This window comes from Micropterus dolomieu, linkage group LG20, assembly GCF_021292245.1.
Source record: "Micropterus dolomieu isolate WLL.071019.BEF.003 ecotype Adirondacks linkage group LG20, ASM2129224v1, whole genome shotgun sequence".
In the NCBI taxonomy this organism is placed as follows: Eukaryota; Metazoa; Chordata; class Actinopteri; order Centrarchiformes; family Centrarchidae; genus Micropterus; species Micropterus dolomieu.
The window spans coordinates 35,481,422-35,488,068 of NC_060169.1; the positions used below are offsets into that span (position 1 = coordinate 35,481,422).

Below are 6,647 nucleotides of genomic sequence, written 5' to 3' on the forward strand. Positions count from 1 at the left end.
TACCTGGATGTTCAACCCGCCAACAGGTTCACATTTTGGTGGCATCTGGGAGAGACAGATACGTTCTGTGAGGAAAATCCTCAACCATATTCTGAAACGGCAGCCTCTCGACGACGAATGTCTTCATACATTGATGTGTGAAGTCGAGGCAATTGTTAATGGCAGGCCTATAACATGAGTGTCAAGTGACCCAAATGATTTGGAGGCACTCTCACCTAACCATTTGCTTCTCCTTAAAGGCCAGCCTGTGCTGCCACCAGGACTGTTTGACAGAGAGGACTTGTATGGCAAGAGGAGGTGGAAACAGTCGCAGTACCTGTCTGACATCTTTTGGAAGCGATGGACTAAAGAGTACTTGCCACTGTTGCAAGAGAGGCAGAAGTGGACAGTAACAAGGAGAAATCTGAAATCAGGAGATGTTGTCCTTATAGTTGATGACAGTGCACCAAGAAGTTCCTGGTTGATAGGAAAGGTTGAACGGACACTTTCTGATTCAAAGGGACTTGTGAGACGTGTATTTGTCAAAACTAAATCTAGCATTTTGGAAAGGCCAATACATAAATTATGTGTGTTGAGATGGAGGAGTAAACTAAGTGATGGCATTTTTTAGGTTATATGTGCCATAAGTATACCTTTGTATAAGGCAAGATGTTGATACATGTTATAAGTGCATTTTGAGTTTACTTGAATGTAGATTTGAAATATACTGTTTTGGTTAAGGTTAAGTACAAGTTTTGTTTGTGCAAGTGATGAATCCTTAATTCTGAGAGAAATGACGCTTTAATTTCAAAGATGTAATTGTTATGTTGCAGAATTAACAATTAGGGGCTGGAATGTAAGCGCCATTCATTAGTAGCAAGTTTGTTTATGTTATAACATTTGTTACTCTGTCATTCTTGTGTTTATTTTGGTATTTCGGTGCAACTTCTGTATTGGAACTCTTATTTTGAAGTTTGAAGGAAGCGGTAAGGAAGAAAAACAATAAACGAGTGTGGACGGCGGAGCAACACGGTTGTTTTACCGTCGTTGGTTCTCTCCGGGCCAACTCAACGCGTAAAATTGTCTTACGACGTTCATACAATGTGGTTATGATAACAGAAGTAAGTTTAGTTGAAGTTTATAATTACAAACAATTAAGATAGCCACTACATTGGGTTTGGCCAACCTTCTGGGTGTGACAGCTCAGGGGGCTCTGGTGAGGTCTCGGTTCCTGGATGCCACACACATGGACGCCCCGTCACATTTCTTCTTTCTTCTTTGGGTTGGAGAGAGAAAGATCTTTCACTCCATTCGATCCAGAGACGGAGCTTCCATCTCCGATTCCTCTGAGATCAGAAAGCACGCAGCCAGTTTCTATAAAGAACTGTACACAAGCGAGCTGGCAGACCATCCAGAGGTAGAAGAGCTCTTCTATGCTGATCTTCCTCAGGTCAGTGATGAGCACAATGTAGAGCTGGAAGCTCAGCTGTCTCTACCTGAACTGTATCGTGCTGCGATGAGTCTGCAGAGTGTTCGAGCTCCGGGGATTGACGGCCTTCCTGTGGAGTTTTATAAGTCTTTCTGGTGTGTGCTGGGACAGGATCTGCTGGAAGTTCTTGGTGACAGTTTGGAGATGGGTCGTCTGCCTCTGAGCTGCAGGAGGGCAGTGATCACTCTGCTACCAAAGAAGGGTGATTTGCAGGAGCTGAAAAATTGGAGGCCTGTGTCGCTACTCTGCTCGGACTACAAAAGACCAGACTCAGACAGGTGATGGGGTCTGTCATTCACGTTGACCAGACCTACTGTGTACCCAGCAGGTTAATCAGTGACAATATCACTCTGATTCGAGATGTTTTGGAAGTCTCTAGTTCATTGGCTGTAGATACTGGTCTGATTTCAATAGACCAGGAAAAGGCTTTTGATCGGGTTGAACACCAGTATCTGTGGCGGACTCTGACTGCCTTTGGTTTCAACCCACGTTTCATAGCCAAGATCCAGGTTTTGTACTGTGACATTGCGAGTGTTCTGAAGATAAATGGAGGCCTGAGTGCTCCCTTTAGTGTACAGAAATAAACTTGCCTTGCCTTGCCTTACAGAAGGGGGTGAGGCAGGGCTGCTCTCTGTCTGGCATGTTATATTCTCTGGCCATTGAACCTCTGCTTCACAGACTAAGGTCTGCTTTCTCTGGTGTCTGTTTTCCAAAATGTAACATTCTTTTCAAACTGTCTGCATATACAGATGATATCATCGTTCTGGTGAATAAGCAGAGAGATATTGATGTGTTGGAGGAAACCTTAAATCTGTATGGCCTGATATCATCTGCTAAAGTTAACTGGGTGAAGAGTGAGGCTGTGATGGTGGGAGAGAGGCTGAGGAGTCAGCTCAGTCTGCCTGGAGGCCTTTTCTGGAAAACAGGAGGTCTGAAATATTTAGGAGTGTTTCTGGGAAATGAAGCATCTTTGAAAAAAAACTGGGATGGAGTTTTGGAGAAGGTCAAAGGTCGCCTGAACAAGTGGAAATGGCTGCTGCCTAAAATGTCTTTTAAAGGTCGGGTTTTTGTTGCAAATAATTTGGTTTCTTCGGCTCTGTGGCACCGTTTGGCCTGTGTTGACCCTCCATCCACCCTCTCTCCTGCCAAACATACAAAGAATATTAGTGGATTTTTTCTGGGACAAGTTACACTGGATTCCTCAGAGCATGCTTTTCCTTACAAAAGAGGAAGGGGGGCAGGGCCTGGTCCACTTGGCCAGTAGGGGGGCTACTCTCCGCTTGCAGTTTGTCCAGAGAATACTCACTGGGCCTGCAGACCTGGTGTGGAGGCCACTGTCCTGTTTGGTGGACTGGGACTGAGCTCGTCTCTGTTTTTAATGAACTTAAAAGGTGTGTGCATGTCCTCTCTGCCTGGGTTTTACCAAAGTGTTTTTAAAGTATGGACGTTGATGAACGAAGAGAGACAGGGACACACTGAGTCCTTGTACTGGCTGCTTAAGGAGCCTGTTCTGTTTGGAGGACGTCTGGACTGTCTTGGGGGGTTTTCACCCACTCTGTTTGAAAAGCTCCTCACTGCCAGGATCTCCACGCTGGGGCAGGTGGAGGAGCTGACCGGACCTCGGCTGGACCGTCCTGCTGGTCTGGCGGTTCGTCTGGGGCTGAGGTCGAGCCGCTATGTCAGTCTGTTACTGAGACACTGGAGACATCAGCTGACGGGACACGAGGTCTCTCTCCTGATGGACTATAGAGACGGCTCTCTGCTGCCGGACGACACTGACCCATATCCTTCTACCACTCTGTCTCCTGACTTGACCGATGTTTCGGGACCTTTACTGGTCAACTCTGCTGGGGTGTCTCTGAGTGATGCCACAGGAAAGACACAGTTGGTAAAAACTCTAAACAAAAAGACACTTAACGGACATAGCGACACCCCCTGGAGGACTGATTTTCGAGCTGCCTGGAGGTCTCTGTATAAACCCCCCCTGACAAAGAGACATGCAGACCTACAGTGGAGAATCCTTCATGGAATACTGGCTGTAAACTCTTTTGTATCTGTGCTGAATGGGAATGTACAGGACCAGTGTCCTTTCTGTCTGCAGAGGGAGACCGTGTTTCACTGTTTTTTAGAGTGCACACGTCTCATGTCTCTGTTTGTTTTGCTGGAAAACATCTTTAGGGGTTTTAAAGAGTTTTTTACTAAACAGGTTTTTATTTGTTTTTTTTAAATACACTCAACATCAGAAGAACAAATGTCAGCTGCTAAACTTTGTCCTGGGTCAGGCTAAGATGGCCGTGTATGTGAGCAGGAGAAAAAAGATGGAGACAGATCAAGCAGTCAATGTGAAGATGTTTGTGAAAATGATGAAGTCCAGGTTATTGTTAGATTTCAGTTTTTACAGAGCAAATCAGGACTTAGAAACTTTTTTGTCAGTGTGGGCTCATGGCAGGGTGCTGTGTTCTGTCCAGGCTGATCAGCTGGTGTATGCTGATGTGTTGACGATATAAATGTATGGTGTGTGAGTGAGTACTGACTAATAAAAGTGTGTTTTGAAAAATCAAAATCTCTCTCTCTCTCTATCTCTCTCTGCGATGGACTGGCAACCTGTCCAGGGTATACCCCGCCTTTCGCCCGATGTCAGCTGGGATAAGCGGTAGACGATGCGGTTTACACCAAAACCTACGATCTGAGAACGAATGTTATCACTCGATTGAATGGGCGTTATCAGTGGTTATCAGCCCCATAGATATGGGCCAGAAGGGCCCTACTGCAGCTACTGGTAGGTTCAGAAGGCAAATATCATCCATTCACATAATCACCGATACTAATAGAAGAGAAGACTCCAGATCCTGTCCAACAGGAATCCAGCTCACCGCTGACCGGAAGTCTGCTGGTTAACGGGATATTGTCAGGTAAGACCATTTAAAAGGCGAGCATTTTAACGGTGATTAATTAGCCAATACGCGAAAGTAATACAGAAAAAAATAGTTTTAGGGTTGTGTGACATGAATGTTGACAAGAAATAACCGTTTTGCTATTGCGTTTGCTTTACATTATTAGCATGTATGCTTTCGTTAGCATTACTAATTATTAGCATGTTTTACGTGACAGCTTTGAACTGGTAAATTAAATTAGCTTCAACGTTAGCCTGTAAAAATGACATTTTCCACACTGTAAGATTGTAAATTAGACATGTTGCATAGCTTATAATCTCTTCACTGAAGCTATTTCACGCTCATATTGAGTAAAATATTCAAACCCAAACTTTATGGCTGCGCCGGTAGCATTAACGTTAACGTTAGGCTACATGCAATGGAGAAGTCCAGAGAATCATTTTAAATAACGTTACATGTAACTAATTCAACCTGACATGTTTGGTCTCTTTGAAAACCTTGGGATCTTGACTAGAACGTAAAATAAGTTCACGAGGAGCAAGCTCAGTCGGCTGCACCTGTCACCTGTGAGTGTCTTACAATCATATTGACATTCATACAAAAGAGGAACCGTGTCAATTTATTAGAAATACCTTAGCATGCATTGCTGTCCTCAACATAGAACTTGAAAATAAAACCCAAAGCCTCCTTTTACAGCATCACTTACCAGTTGTGTCTTGTGTGGTAAGTTTGTTTTATTACTTATCATGCAACTATCCAAATTAGGTTTTGGGCCAAGCTGCATAGAGAGTCTGTTTATAAATCTGTTGTTAGGTTTTAGTAAGACTGAGGACCGGGGTGCAGATACAGAACACTCAAAGCCCATCAAAGTAAAGAGTTTATTCACAAAGGACTAGTACAAAATGGTAGTGGGTGAGATGTGAGCAGGGGCAGGCAGTCCTGGGCAGGGGCAATTCGCTCTCCTAGAGATCCTCCAAGCAGGGCAAATGACACCGGACTCGGCAAGTAGAAAAAGGAGATAAACTAAAAACATTAATCTGGGTTCAGGCAGAGACACACTGGAAAAAGACTAAACGCTCAGGAAACAAGCTGGCCTGAAGTACTCAACCAAGTTATGGCTACGAATAATCTGGCGCAGAGTCTCAGGGAGCCCCACATCTTAAGACCAGGTGTAGATGAGGATTGGCAACAGGTGTGAAGCCTTGCCGGGCAACCAGCTCCCTGCCAAGGCAAAGACACACCCACACACGCCCACAGACCACCACAGGAAAAGAAAACAAAGGAAGCAACCTCCAACTGTCACAGGACCAACTGTGACATCTGTCTTGTGTAAGTTTTTTCTCTGTTTATGTTTCAGGTTGAAGATGGCCCATAGAGGTAAGCCTTACAGTCGCTAATCAAGAAGCATTAATGTGTTTGAGAAAGACCGTATGGTATGCAAAATCCACACTTAGCCTCAACACTGTCTTTGGTTTGGAAACCTGTGTCATAGAAGTAAGATTTACCTAAGTGCCACACTAACACAACATGTCAAATAAATATATCATTCTGCTGTATTGCTGGTATAAATGCAGTGTTTTTATTAACATTAAGTTTAATTTGTATAATACGCTTTCATTATTTTAGTTTTCTCTCTTTCAGAACTGGATTGGTAACTACAAAAAGTCCAAAGCTGCTTCTGAGCCCTGGCAGTCAAAGCCCAAAATACACACAAGAGAACTGTCACCATACAATCTTTTATGTAGGGACATTCTCAGAAACAAAGGTATCAGTCAGTATTGGATGCTTTTAATTGTTATACTAAATGGTTAGTTGTTGTTGTACGTAGCGGTCCTGTTTACATCAGGGGTTCGCAAGAGTTGTGAAACGAATTTGTAGTATAGTATTTGAAGGATTTCATACATCAGTGCAAGAGTTCTGTGTCTATTGAAGCCTGTTGTACAGGCTTGTTACAATGTAATGGGTTTCACAACCCAAGTGGGATCCAGCGTGTTGGACAGATTATCTCTGTATGAATTTACTTTAAAAAAAGAGATGCAGACTCCAAAGTTAAGTTTTCTGTGCATCTATTTTTTCCCTTAGGCACAATGAACGATATTAAGGGCAAGTGGTCCACATTAGGGAAAGACGAGAAGCAGAAATACTTTCAAGAGGCAGAAGCACTGAGGGCATACGGGCAGGCACAGGACATTAGCCCTGAGATGAGGGAGCTCAAAATTAAAAAGCATCTGAAGAAGCTGAAGTTGGAGGTTTGGAAAGAAGCTTCATATGCTTGACATTAGTGG

General features: G+C 43.7%; 1 long non-coding RNA gene across 1 annotated transcript; it reads left to right on the forward strand.

The window, feature by feature from the left end:
* The first annotated feature begins 5,613 nt into the window (after window positions 1–5,613).
* Window positions 5,614–6,592, forward strand: LOC123959552. Its single transcript, XR_006822333.1, has 3 exons — window positions 5,614–5,691; window positions 6,004–6,127; window positions 6,445–6,592. It is a non-coding gene; the product is annotated as an uncharacterized LOC123959552 (long non-coding RNA).
* The last annotated feature ends 55 nt before the right edge of the window (window positions 6,593–6,647 follow it).